The 21,113-nt window shown below is 57.1% G+C and overlaps 1 long non-coding RNA gene across 1 annotated transcript; it reads left to right on the top strand.

Moving 5' to 3' along the window:
* The first annotated feature begins 224 nt into the window (after nucleotides 1–224).
* Nucleotides 225–4,960, top strand: LOC132372878 (uncharacterized). Its single transcript, XR_009505261.1, has 7 exons — nucleotides 225–621; nucleotides 1,151–1,346; nucleotides 1,586–1,732; nucleotides 2,215–2,366; nucleotides 3,595–3,761; nucleotides 4,087–4,460; nucleotides 4,716–4,960. It is a non-coding gene; the product is annotated as an uncharacterized LOC132372878 (long non-coding RNA).
* The last annotated feature ends 16,153 nt before the right edge of the window (nucleotides 4,961–21,113 follow it).

Here is a 21,113-nt window from a genome sequence, read left to right on the forward strand (position 1 = left end):
TTTGGGGGGCCGGGCACATTTCTGGGGGGCATCCGAGGAAATGAAGATTCCTTTGGGGTCCTGGGGAAGCTGGGTCCCAGGTCCCAGATGTTCCTTGGGGGTGAAGGGACCACTGCCTTCCTCCTGTGGGGTTGGAGGGACCCAGTTCCCCTCCTCCATCCCCCTGCTGTTCATGGGAGGGTGGGAGGGATGGCAGAGCTCTTTTCAAAGTTACTCAGGAAACTCCCACATCACAGCACTGCCAGACATGGGGACCAAAAATCACTTTTGTTTTCCATCCTTTTGGGCGAGGAAAACGAGGCCAATTCTCAAGAAATGCACATTCTCTCAGAAAACATTGATACGACGGAAGCGGCCGGCATAAAGCATGGATAAAGCATGGACCAGGACTATCGGGCCAACAGCTGCACGGCTCCTGGCCAGTGACCACGGGTCCCAGGGCTGGAAAAAGCAGCCCCTCCAGACAGTCATCCGGGACGACTTCCACCGCAGGAGATGACCCAGCTCGGTGCTGAGATTCAGGCCCCCCTCGCGGTGTCACTCTCACGTTTCCAGGCCGTGAAGCAGCCCCAGACTCATGAGACCCGGGCATCCGCCCATCACCCCAGGGCAGGGTCTGCGGTGCGTTCGCAGGCTACTCCCCACCCTCTCTGGGCCTCAGTTTACTCCTTTTAAAAAAAATTATTTATTTATTTAGTTTTGGCTGCGTTGGGTCTTCGTTGCTGTGCGCGGGCTTTCTCCAGTTGCAGCGAGCGGGGGCTACTCTTCGTGGTGGCGCGCGGGCTTCTCATCGCGGTGGCTTCTCTTGTTGCGGAGCACGGGCTCTAGGCGCGCGGACTTCAGTAGTTGTGGCTCGCGGGCTCTAGAGCGCAAGTTCAGTAAGTTTACTCCTTCTTATCTGAAGCCTCAGCAGATAACTTACGGGTTAAGTGAGATAAGGTTAGCATGGATGCCCCCGTGGAGGGGGGCTGCTCATGAGCACTTGTCCCCCCTTCCTCAAGCTCCCCCCAAAGCAAAGTGGAAGTGTGGGTAGACCACCGTCTGACGCTGGATGCCAGCTGCTTCCTCCTGAGGGTCTGCCTGCTTCTGCTGTGGGGAGAAGAGTCCCCACACCTCCCAAGAGCCTAGACAACTGTCTCTGTTTTTTCAGCAAAGGAAACTGAGGCTCAGAGGAGTGGACAGCTTGTCCAAGGTCACAGAACTAGTCCATCCGTCCGTGCGGTTAACCCCTGGACCCCACGCCCTGCACCAACAGCCGCTCCTGCACTCAGACTCGGAAGAACTTGTGCCGCGTAGCTGGGGGTGCCCAGCCGGCCCCGCACGGACCGGAGCGGCTCAGGGTGAAGGTCGGGCCGGCTGGGAACAGGAGGTGGTCTCGGGCCGTGTCTTAGGCTGCGATTCTGTCAGGGATGGGGCTGGACCCCCGTAGCTGGTTCCTGAGGTGCCAGCTCTTCCCGCGGGGGGCCTGGGGGTGGGGGGGGGCAGGCACTCCCGAGCTCCCAGATCCGGGGCTGTTCCCCTAAACCAGCTCAGCCCAGCTCCCGAGGCCCTGGGGGCAAACGAGCATCTCAGCCTCTTCCCGCAGCTGCCTGAGGGAGACACGCCTGCCTTGTAGCCATGTTGAGCAGCCCCGCTGGAGCCTCAGGAAGTGGAGTTGCTGGGATCTCTCCTTGTCCTCACCTCCTGCCGAGAGTGTCCTTTGTGAGAGCACTTCCTGGCCTAATTAAGCAGGGTAATGAGCAGCTGGGGGAGGGGGGATGAAAGCCCTGGGCGGCTTGGAGCCTGACCGTTTACAACGACGGGGCGTCTGCAGCTGGTGACACTCGGGGAGTCAGTTCTCGCAACCCTGGGAGGCGGCCCGCTGCGCTCACAGTGAGCACAGGGGACGCTGCATCTCAGGGGCCCGGCGGGGGTCCTGCGGGGCCTTGGGTCTGGGGGAAGGGCCCGTCCGAGCTCCGGCTCAGGCCCTGGCTTCGCCCAGGCTGGGGCGTCCTTGGTCACCACGTGTGACCCTGTTTCATCTGACGCTAGGAGGGACCATGGGGCGGCTTCCTAAGACTGTCGGCTCAGAGTGAGGACATCTGAGCACCGGGCGGTGGGCTGGAGGAGCCCCCCGGCAGGAGCCCTGGGGGGAGGGGAGGCTGACCGCAGGCCTGCCTTTCAGAGACACTCGGGGCGACGGTCAGCTGTCACCACCCCAACCTCTGCCCACAGCTCAGAACCCTCCGCTCCACAGCCATAGCCTCTGCTTCGCACCGGGGTCCATCTGGCTGTCTGTTTCCATTACTCTGCTGTCACTGGTCAGTGCCCAGGGGAGGGGCACAGAGTCGGCCGGCCGCCACTGACCTGTCACCTTCCCCTGCACGGTGAGCGTTTACAGGTGCCGCCTTCCAGTGTGCTGTGGGCCCAGCAGCCAGCGCCGTCCGCGAGCCCAGGGAGGCTCCCAGGCCCGACCCCTCCCCAGGCCTTTCAGACCAGAAGCCTGGTGAGCATTTGCCCCCCGACCACCCTGGGGCGGAGCTGTGTCCACTGAGTGTCACTGAAGAGGGAGGCTCAGACCCGACACCCCACGCTCGGTGCTTTGATCTTTTCTAATTTTCTAAATGTGTCCTGTTTGGGGCCAAGTCCTCAGAGCCCCGACCCCTCACTGCACTCCCGCTGACCAGAGCCCAGGCCACAGGGACTCTGTGGGGATCCCTGCTTTCCCACCCCCTTCATTCTTCCTTCTGGGCCCTCAGAACCCTGTCGATTCTCCTGGCCTCTTGTTTCTCTTTCTTTTTCCCCTGGTTTTACTGAGAAACAATTGGCCTGTAACATTGTGTGAGTTTAAGGTGTACAACGTAACGATTGGATATACGGACATATTGTGAAATGTTCCTCTTTCTAAACAAACACAGTCAGGACTTCCCTGGCGGTCCAGTGGTTAAGACTTCGCTTTTCAATGCAGGGGGTGCGGCTTCGATCCCTGGTCGGGGAGCTAAGATCCCACATGCCGCAAGGTGTGGCCAAAAGTGAAAAAAAATTAAAAATAAATAAACAAACAAGGACAGTCAGGTCACAATAGCCCGCTTCCCATTTCCCCTCCCACTGTGGGTGTCCGTGGAGCACGGTCCGTGGAGCCTGGAGCTGCAGCATCCGGTGCCTGAGCTGCCCGCACAAGCCCGTGGCCCTGCTCAGGGGCTGCTCACAGCCTCCCCACATCCCGAGGGAAGGGGCCATATGACGCTGCTGAGAAACGGCGTGCAGAGGTCTCAGCGTGATGCATAAGGAGCGGTTCTTTCCTTCTTGACCTGGAGCCTCGGGGCTGGTCCTTGTCTGGAGACAGAAAGCTGCATTTAGGCTGAAGGCCAGAATCTGGGGAGGCTGCTCTGGGTAGGCGGGTTCTGGGGGCGCAGGGCCCAAGGCAGAGCCCCTGCCCGGAGGTGGGTGTGTCGGGAGCAGCAAACAGAGAGACCCGTCCCAGGAGGCCCAGTGCGGCCCAGGGAGTGTCCACGGGGGCCTGGGGCCTTGTGGACATGCTGCTATGAAGGAGGCAAGCTCGCGGCCCTGCAGGTTCGGGCTTCCTTCTCACCCACACACTCTTGTATTTCACAGCTCACTTATTTCTGTATTTACACGCCATCTGTGTTCAAAAAGGATTCCAGGCCGTTTCTAGGTGATGGCACAGCTCCATGAAACCAGAGCCAGGTGAAAGATTGAGGTCCAGGCTGTAACGGAAGCTGGGCCAAGAGGATGATGACAGCTTCGTCATCAAAACCCAGGTTAGGGGGACTTCCCTGGTGGCGCAGTGGTTGAGAATCTGCCCGCCAATGCAGGGGACACGGGTTCGAGCCCTGGTCTGGGAAGATCCCACATGCCGTGGAGCAGCTAAGCCTGCGGGCCACAACTACTAAGCCTGCGCTCTAGAGCCCGCAGGCCACAACTACTGAGCCCGCGAGCCACAACTACTGAAGCCCATTGCCTAGAGCCCGCGCACTGCAACAAAGTAGCCCCTGCTCGCCTCAACTAGAGAAAGCCCGCGTGCAGCAACAAAGACCCAACGCAGCCAAAAATAATAAATAAATAAATAAAAATTTTTCTTAAAAGCCCAGGTTTGGGGAAATGTCACATCTGAGCCTGATAATCAGCCCAGCCGCCTGCCTGGCAGTGGTGTCAGAAAGGGAAACAGAGTGTCTGATGGAAAGGGCTCCCTTCCCACCACTGTCCCTACACTGGGCCTTGCTCGGGGGCGCTCAGCTTCGCCTCCATGGGCAGCGTTCCACCTCCCTCACCGGGCAGAAGACCACTGGCCCTGCTTCCAGATCTGGCACGGACGCCCTGCCAGCCTCCAGCGTCAGGACCAGATGCCTCCCCAGCGTCTGTCCAGCCCCCCAGGGCTTCTGGGGAGGCCGGCTGAGCAGAAGCCCTGCCCTCACCTCCACGTGCCCTGGGCCAGTGCAGAGCCCGGTGCAGAGAACCCAGTAAGTATTTGCTGCTAACAAGTTTTTTGCACTTGATTTTGTGCCAACGCCTCGCTAAGTCTCCTACATGAATTCTCTCGTTTAACTCTTGACAGTTAGGTGGCGACGTGGGGGCTGTCATTACTCCCACTTTACAGATGAGGAGACTGAGATTGCAGGTCTGGCCTGAGGACACCTCCTAACTCGGGCCACTGGAGGCTGTGAGGCGTTTTCTGTTTATGGCCTTCTTCTGGGATTCTTTTTCTCCATAACCAGATGGTGAGCCCTGGAAGGAGCAGGGACAGGCCGTGTCCACGGCGCTCCCGTGTCGGGGGACCCTGCACAGCAGCTCTGGTCAGCGGCAGCGGGAGCTTCACAATGCCCTCGTCAGCGGTGGGCTTGACCGCGGTGGAGGTGTCCACGGCCCAGGACTGCAGCCGCTCAGACGCGGGGCTCCCCTCAGGCCACGGCCCCTTCGCCGCAGAGCTGCCTCCCACCCCTGCCTCATTTTCCGCTTGTTAAAAGACTTCGCCTCTGTTCTGCAGACAAGGTGAGGCCAAGGTCCCGACGTGGGCGACTCCCACCGGGGCAGCACCGGGGGTCCCGCGGGTGGCAGGCCCGCGTCCCCTCCCGCCGTCTTCTCCTCGACCGCGTCTTCCTCCCAGGGGCTGTCCGAGTCGCTCTCATCGCGGGAAGGTTGGGGGAGCCTCCTTCCGAACTTGCTGCGCCTTACCTCCCCGGGGCGACCGAGCGTCTCGGCCCAAAGTGGCAGCTCTCAGCCAGGGGCACCGCGTGCTCCTCACCCCCCCGGACACTGGCTGGGTCTGGAGACATCTTGATGGTTGTAACTGGGGCCACAAGGAGGGACTGCTCAGCCCCAAATGTCAGTAGCGCTGGCAGAGGACTCTGTCCCACAGCTGCAAGGAGGGAGGCCGCCGGGCCCGCGTGGACGTCCTCGGGCACCGGCTTTGGCGCCCTTTGCTCCTGCCACTTCCACTGTCCCTTTTCCATCTGTGTTTCCACCTTGCTTCCCTCAGGATATTATTATTGTTGAGCACCGGCGGGGCCGCAGCAGAGGGCTGGTGTTTTACTATAGACATTACCTTTTTCGCCTTACCTAACCGCACCTGGAAAATGAAGGGGAGCTAAAGCTGTGACGTAGATAGTATCTATTTTACCGACGGGAACACCGAGGCTCAGAGAGGCTGTGTAACATGTGCAGGGTCACACAGCTGTCAGGTTTCCAGCCCAGCTCCCAGCCGTGCGGTCTGGCGCCCCCACTGCTCCCCACGGGGCGGCATCGGGCCGTGCAGACAAATCTAACACAGTCGGCACGTGGATGGTACCTTGTTTTCCTCAGACAAGTCCAATCCCTGCCTTGTGCTCTGAGGGGATGTGGAAGCTTCGGGGTGAGACGGGCTGGTGCGTCTTCCTAGATGCAGCGTGTTCAGCTTCTCAGAATGAAGGTGAGCCAGGAGTAACCCAAACTTAGACTCTAAATTGCAGAGGAAGCCTCTGGGGGGTCCCCACTGCCAGCACGGGCCCCCGACTCCAGGTCTCCCAGGACCAGCCTTCGGGGGTGCCGCCGTGGGCGCTGGGGGCTTGTTACACACACCAGCCTAGAGTCTGTTGTGACAACGTTTATTTTGTTAATGAGACTGTGTATGTGCGCGTGTGTCTGTGAGTGTGTGTGTGTGTGTGTGTGTGTGCGCACGCACACGCTACCAGAACAGTGGCCTTTGCTCAGGGTTTCCGCCGGGCCTTGGCCTCTGGGCCTCCCTCCACCCGCGGGCGCCCTCCCCGGCGGTCCGGATGGGGGCCCCTCCAGGCTCTGTGCAGATGGACCCCTTCCTCTCAGCTCTCCTGGGCCTGGTAGCCTGTGCTCCTCGGGGACCCTGGGCTGCACAACTGTTGTGCTGGAAGCGGCTGGTGGGAGGGGTGAAGGACTCCTCCCCGGCCACGGCGGCGTGGGCTGCAGCTGCCGCTGCGGACAGTGTGACTGCGGGGAGGAGGGAGGCCAGAGGGGGTGGGGCTTGGGGACCGTGGTGTCGGGGGAGGAGGAGCAGCTGCTGACTTGTTTATCTGCTCAGCTGTTTGTGTCTGGGAGCCCGAGAGAGACAGAAGCAGCTGGGGGCGGAAAAAGCCACACGGCGGGGCGGCGGTCCTTCTGCCTCGGCCCGCAGGTTCTGACACCGAAGCAAAACCACCAGAGAGAGATTGGAAGGGGGTCGCCCTCCCTCTCCCTACTCAGAAAGGCTTCTCTGGGGCCCATATGCTCGTCTCTCTGTGCAAACACCCGCGATGCCGTCCACGCCAGGTGCAGTGTCCAGGCGGGTACGGCGTCGTGGTGGGCGGGGCCCCTGCTCTGGGCTAGCACTGGCGCAAATGCACATCAGTGTTCCTGGGCCTCTGTCTGCCGTGTCCCCTGTGTGAGCCGTAAGTCCTTGGGGGCCAAAGGCGCTAGGTCCCGGGCTAGCCATCAGCTCGACCAAGCCCAAGACATGTGTCTCCTGTGGGAAGAGGATAACCGCCCCAGCCTCGCTCCCCTCTCCCCAGGGCCCTGCTGCTTGCCTCTTCAACTGCCCCAGACCCAGGCAGCCGCACCCACTGATGCCCTTCCCCCGGGGCTTAGGTCTCATTTGCCGGCTACATTGTTTAGAGGCTGCAGCCTAATTCTCCCTGATGCCTTTTTTTTTTTTTTTTTTTTAATAAATCTATTTATTTATTTATTTATTTTTGGCTGCGTTGGATCTTCATTGCTGCACGCGGGTTTTCTCTGGTTGTGTCGAGCGGGGGCTACTCTTTTGTTGCGGTGCGCGGACTTCTCATTGTTGTGGCTTCTCTTGTTGCGGAGCACGGGCTCTAGGCACGCGGGCTTCAGTAGTTGCAGCACGTGGGCTCAGTAGTTGTGGCACGCAGGCTCTAGAGCGCAGGCTCAGTCGTTGTGGCGCACGGGCTTAGTTGCTCCGCGGCCCCTGCGTTGGCAGGCGGATTCTTCACCACTGCGCCACCAGGGAAGCCCTCCCTGACGCCTTTCGACCAGGGTGGTAAACACACCGTCCTGTCAGCAGAGTCTGAGTGCAGCCACGCTGGAATCACAGTGCAATTTCCAGAGTTTGCTCGTTGTTTCCCCTTGGCTCTTTCTCCTTATGATTTCCTTCTCGCTGCTGTTTGTTCAAATGAGGACATTGCTAGAACTCCCTTCTCCCCCGGAGGGGAGTGATGCCCACCTCTCAAGCACAAAGCCAGGGCACATCTGTTGACAGAGGGTCTGCTTCTCCGGCCCTGGTCCTGGCAGCTGGGGACAGTGTGAGAATCGCAGCGGCCTTTTGTATCGTCCCCGATGCATCCCGTGGCCAGGACACCCACAAGTCCCAGCTCGCTGCTCTGGACATAAGGCCCCTCGAAGCTGCGTGGTGCCCACGGGCGGGAAGGAGAGAAAAGGCTGGGAGATCTGAGGAAAGAGCGACCCGAGACTGTCCGCCTGCGGGTTGAGGGCAGAGGGCCTGTCCTGGGAGAGGCTGCCGGGGTGCGGGAGCTGGGAATGTGGATCAGAAGTCCTGGCTTCTGGTTGGTGCTTGCTTCGCTGCTAACAAGTGAGGTGATGGGGCAGACATTTCCCCCGCTTCAGGCATCCTGCTTAAAACGCAGGACTGGGGCTCCGAGCTCCGGGTGCTTTTCTGCTTTACAGATTCTCTCCTGTTAGAGTGCTAACTTCTTTGTCTATAGCCCATTCCCCCTCCAGAGACCAGGTGGCCCCATAAAATCACTGCTTAATGGTGCTGGCAACACAGCCAGCTTGGATGACTGCCTGTTTTCCTGAACCCAGGTGCTCCCGCTGAAGCTCCGGTTAAAACTTTTTGATGATGAGGGAGCTCTGGAAGTTTCCCCTTATGGGTCAACGGCTCCAAAGGGCAGAAGTGCCAGAATCTTCTCGAGCATTTCCTGTGATTTCTATGGAACAGGGGCCCTCCACCAGACCCCTCCTCCCTCCAGGCATCTTCCCTGAGCTCCACTTGACAGAAGTAAGGCCAGGGGCCTTGGGCATCAGATGGAGTTCCCTTCTATCTACCAAATGTTTCCTGAGCACTTACTCTGAGACTGACGTTGCTGGACCCAAAGGAACACAGACACGACCTAGTCCTGGGTGAGCTGGAAACCCTTGGAGGACACTTCTGTCCTGTGTCTCCCATCTCCCCACAACCTCAGAGAACATGGCAAAAGAAATCATTACATTGACTGATGAATGTATATCAAAGGTGGTGGTGGAATTTCTTCCTCATATTTAAGGAAACTGGATCAACTGTACTTCAATAAAATATTTTATCTTATCTTATCTGATTTTATTTTATTTTACCGTGCCACATGGCTTATGGGATCTTAGTTCCCTGACCAGGGCTTGACCCTGGGCCCTCAGCAGTGAGAGCTCGGAGTCCTAACCACTGGACCTCCAGGGAATTCCCAATGAAATAAATTAAAAGAAAAAGAAAACTGGCAACGAGAAACTTATTCAGGTGGAAGTGCATTTGCAATCATAACAATAATCATACCAACTATTGTCTACTAAGTACCTGCTATATATCCCATGCATTTTGGCAGATATTTTACCTGTATTACCTTATTGGTTTCTTTTATGAGAGAGATGCTATTGGAATATCCATTTTAATGAGGAGATGAGGAAATGTATGCTCAAATATCCAGTTTCTGGTGGAGCTGGGTCATCTCCCCCAGCATGAAGGGGAACAGAGGTAACAGCACAGTCAGATGGAAATGCATCAGTCAACACTTGGTACACCTTAAACTTACACACTGGTTTGCGTCAGTTGTATCTCAATAAAGCTGGACAAAATGAATAGCAAGGCAAGATGATCAGCAACAAGGCTGGGCCCAAGTTAGAACCATTCACCAGAGTAGAAAGTCATTCCTGGCTGTACAGATGGAAGATGAGGTTGACATTCCCCAGGTCAATTAACAGATTTAACACAGGTTCCATAAACACCAGTGAACAACTTTATGGAACTTGACAAAATCAAAGCATAACTCGTTATGGAGAAAGAGGTGGGCCAAAAACACAGACTGGAAGAGTACATTTGGGGATTGTAAGCTCCTTGAGGAGGAGAATCACGCCTGGCTTGTCTGCTTCCCCAAAACCCCATCCCTGCCACGGGGGCTGCCTTTCTCTTCATTTCCAAGACGCCTTAGTCGTCCAGCCCCAGAGCCAGGGCCCCCGGTCTGCAAACTCATTCAAGCCTCAAAGAGTCCAGGCTCAAAAGGCAAGAGAGGGCACCAGGTGGGCAAAACGGGACCAACAGGGGCCCCGGCTTCAGGTCATCATCCGACAGTCATCTGCATTCAGTTTGTAAACTTTTCATCCTGAAAAGGTTTCTTCCCCCCATTTTTATTATATTTGAAACCCATACAGAAAAGTAGAGATAACAGTACAATGAGTATTCATAGATCCACCACCTAGATTCAACAGTGGTTGACATGTTGTCGTATTTCCTCGCTATATCTACCCACCTGTTAGCTACCTATTTACCTACCTACCTATTATCTGTATACCTCTGAATCCTTTTAAAGTAAATTACAAACATACTGAATTTTCTCCTTCAAATACATCCCCAGAAAGTAAGGATAGTCACCTGTATAATCACAATACCATCCTCACACCTAACAAAATAATGAATTCAATCCAATAACAAGGCCATATTCAAGTTTCCCCACTTGCCCCAAATATTTTTTGAAGATGGTTTCTTGACATCAAGAATCAGGCATTGTGTTTTGTTACCATTTCCCTCAAATCTGTTTTAATCCAGAACAATCGTGTCTCCTTTTATTGTGTCTTTGACTCTTGAAGAGACAGATAACTTACCTTGTATAATATCCCATGTTGTGTGTGTGTAGGGGGGTGGGATGAATTGGGAGATAACACAGGGAACTCTAGTCAGTGCTCTGTGGTGACCTAAATGGGAAGGAAATCCAAAAAAGAAGGGATATACGTATATGTAGAGCTGTTTCGCTTTGCTGTACAGCAGAAACTAACACAACATTGTAAAGCAACTGCACTTCAATAAAAATTAATTTAAAAAATCCATACTGTGAATCTAATTATATCCCCATTGTGCTATTTTACTTGTTCCTTTATCTGTATATTTTTAAACTGAAAGTTAGACCTCAGAGGCCTGATTAGATTCTGATGAAAGCTTCTTGGCAAGAGCACGTCCTAGGTAGGTGCTGCCTCTGGTTCTATTACTAACGGGGGTGTCATGGGGGGGTGTCTCCAGGGAGGGAGGTGGACGTGGGCTGGGAGCCGCCTGGCCTTCCCTCGGCAGTCCCTATGATAACTCTCAGCACGTGTGCCAGGGCAGAAGGCTCTTCCTTTACCAACTGGGGGCCTAAGAGGAGCTCAGGCTTAGGGCTCTGGTGCAAAAGTCCCGTTGCCGGAAGGTAGCAGTCCAGAGAGCCCTGAGCTCCGGCCCAAGGGCCCTCCCGGGAGCTCGTCGGGATCTGAGTGCAGTGGCGCAAGGAAGAAGGGCTCAAGCAGGGACAGGCAGACCCAGCACTGCAGGTTCTCAGCTCTTTGATCTTGGGCAACTCACTCAAACTCCTTGAGCCTTGGTTTCCCTGTCTGTGAAATGGGCGCCATAATCATCCTACTTAACAGAGGAGTCTCAGGGATTAGCACCAATGGACAGAGACACTGGCACACGGGGGTGCCCAGCAGATGGGAGCTCGCGTGTGGGGAGAGCTGTGGGCACAGCAGTGGGCCAGGGCCAGTGCGAGGGGCTGTCCCCTTTTCCCCCAGGTGTTGGGGGCGGTGAGGCTTGGAGCAGCTGGAGCCTCCCCGGCATAAGGGACTCTTAATTCTCTAATTAGGAGAAGCCAGTGGGTGGAGGCTGGCGGCGCACAAAGCCATGTCACACGTCCTCAGGGCCAACCGCCCTGTACGCCTGCGAGTTGCTGGCGGGGCGACACCTGCTGTGGCAGGTTCCGTGCGTGTGCTGTTTGAGCCCTTGGTGAACCCCTCGGCCCTCTGTAATCCAGGTTTTCGGGCATATCTCTTACACACAAACTCTGGAGTTAAGATGAGGGAAAATTCATCTCTTGAGATTAAAAAAAAAAAATTCAAACGTAAAATGGTTGAGTGTAGCTTTATATATGAGAAACCCATCCCAAAATATGGGTAATGAATTGAGCAAATGGTGGGAACTGGAGGTGTCCTGGTGTCGGTCACACACTTGGGATGATAATGTTACACTCCAGTCGGGATGATTTTGGTCTCAAATAACAGAACACGTAACTAGGAGTGGCCTAAACAATGGGGCGTCTAATCTCACGACAAGAAGTCCAAAAGGAGGCATCTGGATGGGCGGGCAGCTCAACACCCTCAGGGCTCTGTCCCAGCTTCCCTGTGGTTCTCATGACCCCAAGGTGGCTGCTGCAGCGCCCAGTGTTACACACCATTGTGACAATAAACAAAGATGGCAAAGGGGGGAGGGGTCTGCTCCAAGAGCCCCAGCCAAAGTCAGCGTCCCCCACCCAGAGCAGGCCACACACCTGCTCCAAGCCAGTCGCTATCCAAGAAGATGCGAGGCCCCGGCGTGGCTCCGACCAATCGCGTTCCACCCTTCAGAGCTGGGCCACCTCCCCTGAAAGTATTACATTCTGAACAAAACAAAAGGAGCAAAGCAGGAGTTGGTGGACAGCCAGCAAGGTCTACGGTGGTAACTAAGGAAAGTCATCCTCTGAGCCACTGTCACAAGGTCCCTGGGGAGAGAAGCAAGCTTCAACAAAGGCCCCTTGTGTGCAGACAGCGAACCCCAAAGAGAGCAAGAGAAGGGACAAACCCTAACTGTGAAGTGGCTTTGCTTTCGGAGAAGGTCGCCCAGGTGAAAAGATCAGCTCCTCTCTGGTGAAAAGCAGGAACTGATTCTGTGACAACAGAGAGGCCACAATGGCTGTGCCGTCTGCCGTGAGGATGAAGCCAGGTATTGGGCTGTGGTCCGGGACCCTCCTGGGCCCCTCACTGATTTCGTGAGAAACTGGGGGACAGGCTTGTCTGAGGGGGGACATCTGGTTTTGCCGTGTATGAAGGAGGGTCCAGGTTTGCCCAATCTGCTGATCTTTCAAGAGAAGTCAAAATTTAAAAATGTTATATGAAATGGTCTCATTTTAAAAACCTAGCAAATTTAAAAAATATATATTTAAAATATGGTGGACCAAATACCACATCTGTGGGTCAGATTTTGACCTGCAGGTAAACGGGCTTGGGAACTGTTACTGGGGTGATGGAGGTGTTCTCAAACGTATTTATGGTAATTATAGCACAACCTGACTTTTAAATTTACTAAAAAATCATTGAATTGTACACTTGAAATGGATGAATTATATGATACGTCAATATGCCTCCATAAAGTATGAAAAAAAATTGGCCTGCAGGCTGTAGGTCCGCTGCCTGTGGCCTGGAATATTCTTTGCAAGGCCTTTCCTGTCCTGGTTTCGGGCTTGCACCCACCTGCCTTGGGCGCTCCTGACAGCGGGTCAGGACGACCTTCCCTGGTTGCTGAGGTCCATGTTGCTGGTGACCCACCAGCTCCTCAGAGCTGACGCCCATCGATGGGGGGCGGCAGGACATCCCAGTGGTTACCTCACCTGGGTTCACTTCCCCTTTCTTTGACCCACGCTGTGACCTTGGGCACATTCACCCTCTGGGCCAGTTATCTCAGTTTCCTCATCTCTGCGATGGGAATGGCCGTATTAGCTCCTGGAGGATTAAATGAGATGATACACATACCGCATCTGGCACAATGAAGCCCGCGGGGGGGTTATACAGTTATCACTGGGAGGTCTCGCCACCAAGGGCGCCTGAGCAGGGGGGCCCCTTCCTCCGCCTGCCGCTGGGTGGGAACTCCATCACTAAGCTCCAGGGCACCTGAGGAAGGGGGGGGTCCCCGCACCCCAGGGGTCCACAGGGCGCCGAGGGAGGGCATGAGCTGAAGTCACAGTTTCTGGGAAGCTCAGATTTGGGCTCCTTTTCCTTAGAAATTCAAGGAGGGTTGATGGACATCCTCTGTTCCTGTTAAAGCCAGATTCCTGCTGAAACAGGGTTTCTGCGGAGCTGCGGGTGCCCCTGGAGCCCCAGAGACCCAGGGGACGTTACATGCGGAGGCTGTGACCTCACCGCCTCGCCCCTGGCCGCCGGCAGAGGGCACGGCCCTCGGGATTGTCAGGCCTGGGACACCTGCGTCCCCGTCCCCGGTCTGAATGGCCCTGCTGATCTCTGCTCCACCCAGCAACCCGGCCCCTACGAGGGCCCTGGGAGCCCCACTTAACGTGCTCAGCAAAGGTGAATTCTAATTTGCTTGCTTCAGGCGGGTCTTAAAGATAGTCCCGAGGCATCACCTGAAATGGAGGCACCTTGGCCACCTCCAGGGCCAGGCCGCTGCCCTAGACTCACGGGCGCAGAGAGGGAGGTCCTACCCTGGGGCGAGGGGCCCACCGCAAACCCGGGAGCCCGGGAGGGGTCGTGTGCCTGCGGTGAACACGGGGGCCTTCCGGAGGGCAGCGTGGAGTGGGGCACACGGAGCTGAGGGGAGCCGGGGGGCGCCAGGCCAGGCCGGATCCCTGGACCTGAAAACGCAGGGCCGAGAAGTGGGTGTCAGACCATCTGCCTGGTCCTCAGCTCCGCATGTTCTCATCCTGTCTCTCTGATTCCATCTGTCCTTCCCTAAATCTATAGGCTCCTCCTTCCCCTCTGCCCACATCCTGTTGCCCGAGGCCAGAGCGGCCAGGAAGGAGCCCCGAGCCCCTAAGCGAGCTGGCTTTACCACCAGCGGTCGGGCTCCTGTGGGCTGGGCTGCGGTGGACGGCAGGGGTGAGCTCAGGGACGCCTGCAGACTGCGGGGGGGAGGTTTTCTTACCCACCCTCGGGGGTGGGAAGTGTCAGTTCACACCTGGTGTGTGGGGTGGGGGGGGCTTAGGGAGCAGAGCAAACCCCACGGTTGTCTGGAGGTTTTAGAAAGTTGAAATGAAACGCTGAGATCTTGAGCATCCGTGTGACTGAGGCTTTCTGACTGGCTTTCACTGTTTTGGACAGAAAGATCTGTAGCAGGAGCAGTGGCTCAAGACCCCTGGGTACTTCAGCCCCAGCCTCACGGACCCTCCTCCTTCTGCAATCCAGCTGCAATAGAACCCAGCTACACAGGGCCTGGAGGTTCCTGTTGTTTCGTAGGAGTTTGTCCAGCCCCCCAGCAAGAATTACGAGCTCCCTCAGGCCTGGGGTCCAGGGTGTCTGACCCTCCACCGCCAGGAATCTCCTCCTGCTCAGACCAGACACCTCTGCCCTGCTGCGGGGCCCTGGCTTCACCACGTGGAGGGGGACCCTTTTCTGTTAACAGAGGACAAGACAGCCCTTCCCAAAAGTCTTGGGGGTGCTTCACTCCACACTCGACTGACACACCTCTGCCTTCTCGTCCCAGTCTCTTCCTTCAGCTAGTGAAACGGTTTGGTGTTAGAATTCCAGATAGTGTTATAGGCTGAATCGTGTCCCCAGATTCGTATGTGGAAGCTCTAACCCCAGGACCTGAGAATGAGACTGTACTTGGAGACTTTACAGAAGGGATTAAGGGTAAATGAGGCTCTCAGGGTGGGTCCTGATCCAATCTGGCTGGTGCCCTTACAAGAAGAGGAAATTTGGACACATAGAGAGACCAGGGGCCATGTGAGGACACAGCAAGAAGGCCATCTCCAAGCCAAGGAGGGAGGCCTCAGAAGGAACCAAACTGTGGACACCTTGATCTTGGACTTTGAGCCTCCAGAACTGGGAGAGAACACATTTCTGTTGTTTAAGCCCCTGTCTGTGGTATCCCTTATGGCAGTGCCAGCAAGCTCATACAGAGAGAGAAGTGAGCTCCCAGAAGGAAGTGTCTCCTGCCACAGAGTCAGTGCCCCAGGTTCTGGAAATCCCCTGTGGGTGTCCTGTGCCCCCGGTGGGGTGCCCTGAGGGGGCTGCAGTCCCACTGTGCCCTGGGTTTACTCCTTCTTAGGCTCCCTGCAGACAAAAAAATGGGGTGTGTCTCAATCAGGAATCCTCCCCCCAGTCCGGGCCTCCCACGCCCCTCCCACTCCATCACGCTCTGCCCCCAGATCACAGCAAAGTGCCACCGAGTGTCACCTCACATCGTGGGGAAGTGCAAGGCCCACTCTGCGCTGTGGCTGAGGGGCTCCTAGGAACACCCTCCCAGGGCCCAGGTCTCCGAACAGGTGCACGGCACCAGGCAGCCACCTGTCACCACCCTCAGCCGGGCCAGCTCCTGGACGCCAGCCAGGAAGCTGCGCCACGGAGACGGGGGGCGGGCCACGGAGATGGGGGGCAGGCCACGGAGACGGGGGGTGGGCCACGGAGGCGTCAGCCTGAACAATTCCTGGGGAAAGACAGGGAGACACAACCAGGAGAGACCAAAAGGCAACTAACAGCAGAGGCTGGTCAGGCCATTTGGACAAGTGTCTGTTTACGAGACCCAGCAGAGGCCTGCGCCGCGGGCCCTGGGTGAACAGGCTCCCCGATTTAACCCCAGAGAGCTCTCCTGTGTGTCTGTGTGACTGTTCTTCGTTTTCCTCCTCCAGGCACCTGGGAAGGCCGTTTGCGCTCGTGAGTTCCTACTTCCCAGGGTCAGCTGTGAGTCACACTTGCCCAACTTTGCCCACCCCCATAGGATCTGGACTGAGCACACAAACTCCTTTCAGGTTTTTAACAACATTCTCCAGTAATCGTCACAGGCATCCTTGGCTCACGAGGCCGACTTGTTCGAAATCTGGAATAGCGTTTTCTAGGCAGGCCTGTAACTGCAGGACTATGCTTCCGAGGACACGTGGCCTGCAGTGACCTTAATGACATCTGCAGAGTCCCCTCTGCTATAACATGAGAATGTCTCCAGAAAACAGTCTGCCCCCGTGCCCTGTCCTTCGCACCCGACCCCATGCCGTCCTGTCGCTAATCACAGCCACCAGCTTCGCTGGCGTGCTCCCAGGGGTGCTTTTTGTAAACAGTCACAAGAATGTACTGTTCTTTCTTCTTCCTTTCTTATATTGGGGTGGCCCAGTACATACCTCTGCACCCTGTTTTTTCTTTTAACTTAAATGAAGTTTGCACAGAGAAAGGTCTTCCTGTCTCGATAAAGCACAGCCTATCATTCGCCTGTCTCTGTTGATGACCTGCTGGTCTTTTCCAACATTCGGCCGCGTGATCATGGCCATCATTGACCAGCTTCACACGGTGTCACTTCCTGCCTGTGGCCACTGATTCCTTTCCAGGTGTAACGTCCCTAAGGCTATTGACGAGCTGGCTCAGTGACAGTCTCTTCCAGGAATGGAGGCTTCAGCTGGAATTTGTGAAACTGAGTCATGGCTGGACCGGGACACCATCTCAATGTCCCCGAAAGCGTTCTTGGCTTTTCTACAGGACCTCGACCTCCTGGCCAGCCCCTAGCCCACCAGGCCGTGCACCCCGTGGTGGTGTGAGCTGCCGCCTGGTCCCCAGCCCCAGAGGGAAACCCCAGCTCAGCTGCAGTCCCAACTGTCCCCTGACCCGGTGATGTCCCTTCTCTCACCCTAAGGGTCACTTCCTCACGCTGCTTCTGCCCAGTCCCCCCTCTTCTCGTGTTCCCTCCGAGTTTTCTTCAGTTGTCCGGAGAAGGCGCCCACGCGATTCCTCGGCACCTAAAATGGCTCACTCAGCCCCCAGCAGGGAGCCCACATTGGCCTCTGGTCTAAGGCCCTTCCCGCTCACCCCACCCGGCCCTCGGGCATCAGCCTCATTACACAGAAAAGACCCAAATCCCTTGCAGGCTCCTGGCGGGGGCGGGGGGCTCTGCCCCTTCCTCCAGACCCTCTGGTGACACAACTCTACTGTCACCACTGGGGACGCCCAGGGGCGGGAGGCACCACGCTTCACGCAGGAGGTGTCCTCTGGGAGGCCGAGGGCTGCTCCCAGCCGGTGCGGGGCAGGGACGACGACAGGGCCGGGCCCTCGGGACGAGCAATCCCATCTCAGCTCCACGGACTGAGCGCCCGCGGCCCTAGCGCCTGGGCAGGGCCACGTCCAGTCTCGGGCCAGGCTCCCTCTATCCCACCTCCATCTTTCCCTCCCTTCCTCACTCTCCGCCCAGGCCCTCCGCGCGCGTCCCCCCATTGGTGGATGCTTCTCCTCCCTCTGCCACGTCTGCCCCTCCCCCCCCAGGTCTCATTTAAAATGTCACTTCCGGTAGACACTGCCTTGCTCCCCCACCCTGGGTTGGGTCTCCCCCCCGACACTGTTCCATCCCTCCAGACCCTAAATGCGTCCACACCTGTGTCCCCCTACAGACGGCAAACTTCCTGAGGGCAGGACCGCCCCCAGCACAGAGCTGGGCACCGAGCAGATCTGGGTAAGAGTTTGGTGAGTGAACGGATGAACAGAAGGAAATCAGAGGCAAAGGATCAATCATCGCTTTGTCAGTGAGCGCGCAGGCGGCCGGACACTGGGAACATCAAAATAAATCCCACACATCGAGCGCATCCGTGTACCGAGGAGGGGGATGTGGGCAGGAGTCTCTGGCAGGGAGGGCACCCGCAGTGCCCCCGTTTGATTTCAGTTCCTGTACTCGGTCGAGCTAGCAATTCTGGGCCGTTTCTGTCCCAGATGACCCCGGGTTTTCTGGTGGAATAAATGGCCTCCTTGTCACCCTGAGTCACTGACCCCAGGAATCCGGACCTCAGTCAACACCCTGGCTTCCCCCGCGAAATTTTTATCACCTCTCCTGGGCTCTTGCGTCCCCTTTCGGTCTTTTTCTTGTTGTTGTTGTTTTAATAAAATGCTGGCCCACCCAGTCAGTCCCTTCCCTCCAGCCCTCAGCTCATCACCGTGACAATAACTGCACTTAAAGATTCATTATTTTCATTTGCATTTAAAAGGTAATCCTTGTGGCCCCGGGACAATCTGTTTCTGGTATTCCAACCCTAAAAATATTTAAGACCCCTGCATTTGCATTTTAACACAGACCTCGCCAGGTTCCGTGTTAGGGGGGTAGAGTCACCCCAAATCTCTCCATTTGTGTTGGGGGAAAAGAAGCGTTGCCCGGGCGCTGGCTCTGGCATACCTGTGGAACAATTCCAGATGCTAATGCAGGTGCTCGGCCAGTGGGGGGTGGCCAGGGCCGGGCACGAAGGCCGCAGAAGCCCCACGCCCTGATCCGGAGCCCACCTGGCCCCCAGGCTGACCGAGAGGCTGGCCGACATTTCGGGCTCCTTGGTAGGTCTGGGAAGCAAGGCATCCTTGTGGATTTGTCCTAAGCCCTGTCTGCGTTTTGTTTTCAGGCAGAGACAGACATGTTCCCCTTCTCTGCCCTCCTGCACTTGAACCGGCCTCGAGCAATCTCGTCTCAGCTGGGAACTTCCGCTGTGCCACTGCCCAACAGACGGTTTTCCTGCTGCGGACCTCAGGTTCTGTCTTTGAAACTCTGGGGCGGAGTCAGGAGAGGGTGTGGGCGTCAGGACAGAGGCCCCCCACACAGCGTGGGCCAGCCAGGCCTGGCCGATGCCCCCGCTCAGGGGGAGCTGCACAGGAGCCCCTCTGGGAGCAGAGGAGCCGGCACTGCCCTCTGAGTGCAGCTCCCCGCGGCGGCACCGTATCCCCAAGGCTGGGGGTGAAAGCGCCGGGTCTGGAGATGGGGGAGGAGGATGGAGCGATGGGGGCAGAGGAGGGGGGCTCCCTCCCCCTCCCATCCTCTCCCCACTGCCGTCACTTCTTTCTGCTTAACAACCACCAGGCGCCTTTTAAATAAGCCCTGAAGTCAACGTTTCTGCTGGACCACCTGACTTCCCCGCTGACCTCCAGCCCGGGACCACCGCCAGGAGATGAAGTGTGGGGGCCCAGGGCCCCTCCTCCGATGCCCAATCTCACCTCCTCTACGAGGCAGCCGCCAGCTCCCCTCCCTGAGTCCCCAAGAATTTGAGCCTTTTTAATCTGTGCCCATAATGCCATGAACTACTATTTAACTTTTCCACGTGGACCCATCTCCCAAAATGCGGTGGTTCTCAGCCTTGGCTGCGCTAGAGAACCCCCAGGGAAGCTTAAAAAAAAATACTGGTACCCAAGTCCCAAGGCCGGGGAAGCAGATTTAAGTGGCCCGGGGTGGGGCTTAGGGGACCCCATGTGCTGTCAAGGCTCTGAACTGGAAGGCAGGGCTGGCCTCAGCAGGGCTGTCGGAGGTCTCGTATGGACGGGAGGGCTGGACGCGGCCAGCAAGGAGGAGGTGAGGCCCGTCCGCTCCGTGGAGTAATGAGGGCGCCTAAGAGGTGTGCGACGCGCTCGTGGCCTCCTGGTGACTAAGCACTCCTTGCCCAGAGCCTCACCCCGCTGGTCATCCTTCCGGTGCTTTGTCTGTGTCCACACACCTGCGGGGTCCCCCAGGGGCTTCAGCGAAGGGCAGGAGGACGGTACCTCCAGGCTCAGCCGCTTGCTGCGTGACCTGGACAGAGTTTATGAACGTCTCTGAATTCCAGGTTTCTCGTCTGTCAAACAGGGCGAAAGGCTCGCGCACCTCCTAAGGCCACCGTGCGGGTTACAGAGTGAAGACTACAGGACACGGTGCGCCTCGCAAGCCGAGCTCACGGTAAAGGCCACCGCGGCTGTTCCCACCTGGCCCTGCCTCTTGGAGGCTGCAGAACGGACCACCTGGGCTGGGTATTGAACCCTGAGGCCTCTGTCGCAACATCTTAGACAATAGGGGCGAGGACAGGTCTTGCGCATGTTGGCAGCCTTTGTGGGTCAAGGGCAGCGCACAGGGGGCTCCCCTGCCCCCTTCTCCTGCTCTAGGTCTCCTATCTTCGGGCTCAGACTCTCCCCTGATCTCCTGAAGAGTCAGAGATTGGCAGGCTGCGGATGGAGCTTGGGGAATCAAAGAGAAGGTATAGACAGAGGACGGGGCGAGGAGATGCACTTCAGGGATAAAAGGCCTGGTGAAGCCAGGGAAACAAAGCCCTGTCAGTGCGGGGTCTGAGTCTCCCGGAAGAGCTGAGCAAACCCCACGCTTCCTCACCCACTCACCACCCACTGTCCGCCGGACAGGTGTTGATGGGGGTTCAGTGCGAGGGGCCCAGGGCTCTGTGGACGGTCTCTGCCCGCAAAGGAGATGCATCCCTCTTGCAGACAAAGTCCCCGGGACGTTTCACTGTAGTGAGCGAGCCGTAAAACAGGGGGCTGAGCACCGGAGGGGCCCCTGACCTGGTCTCTGCCCTGGGGCAGGAGTCATGACCTCTGAGAGCAAAAGGAGCCCTAGCTGAGATAAGAAAGTGGGAGTTGGCCTGAAGGGGAGGGGAAACCTCTCAGGCCCAGGGAATGGGCACCAAGGTCTGAGGTCAGGGCAAGCCTGGCTCGACAGGGGCACAGCCTGGAATTCAAGGAGTCTCTCTGGAGGCCGTGGGTGACTGGTAAGGCTGGTGAGGCCCCACGGGGACTTCCGGAGGGTTTTTAGAAGAAAAGTGACGGGATCTGCTTTGTTTTATGGAAGTGTCTCCCCCAGAGAGGAGAAAATGCTGGAAGAGCTTCACGGGCCAAAGTGGAATCCTCGGCGAGAGGTGCTCAGCCAGGGGGGCCTCGGTGTCCAGGGAGCAGTCCTTTCCCTCTCCCGCTGCTGG

Source organism: Balaenoptera ricei, chromosome 10, assembly GCF_028023285.1.
Source record: "Balaenoptera ricei isolate mBalRic1 chromosome 10, mBalRic1.hap2, whole genome shotgun sequence".
NCBI classification, from domain to species: Eukaryota; Metazoa; Chordata; class Mammalia; order Artiodactyla; family Balaenopteridae; genus Balaenoptera; species Balaenoptera ricei.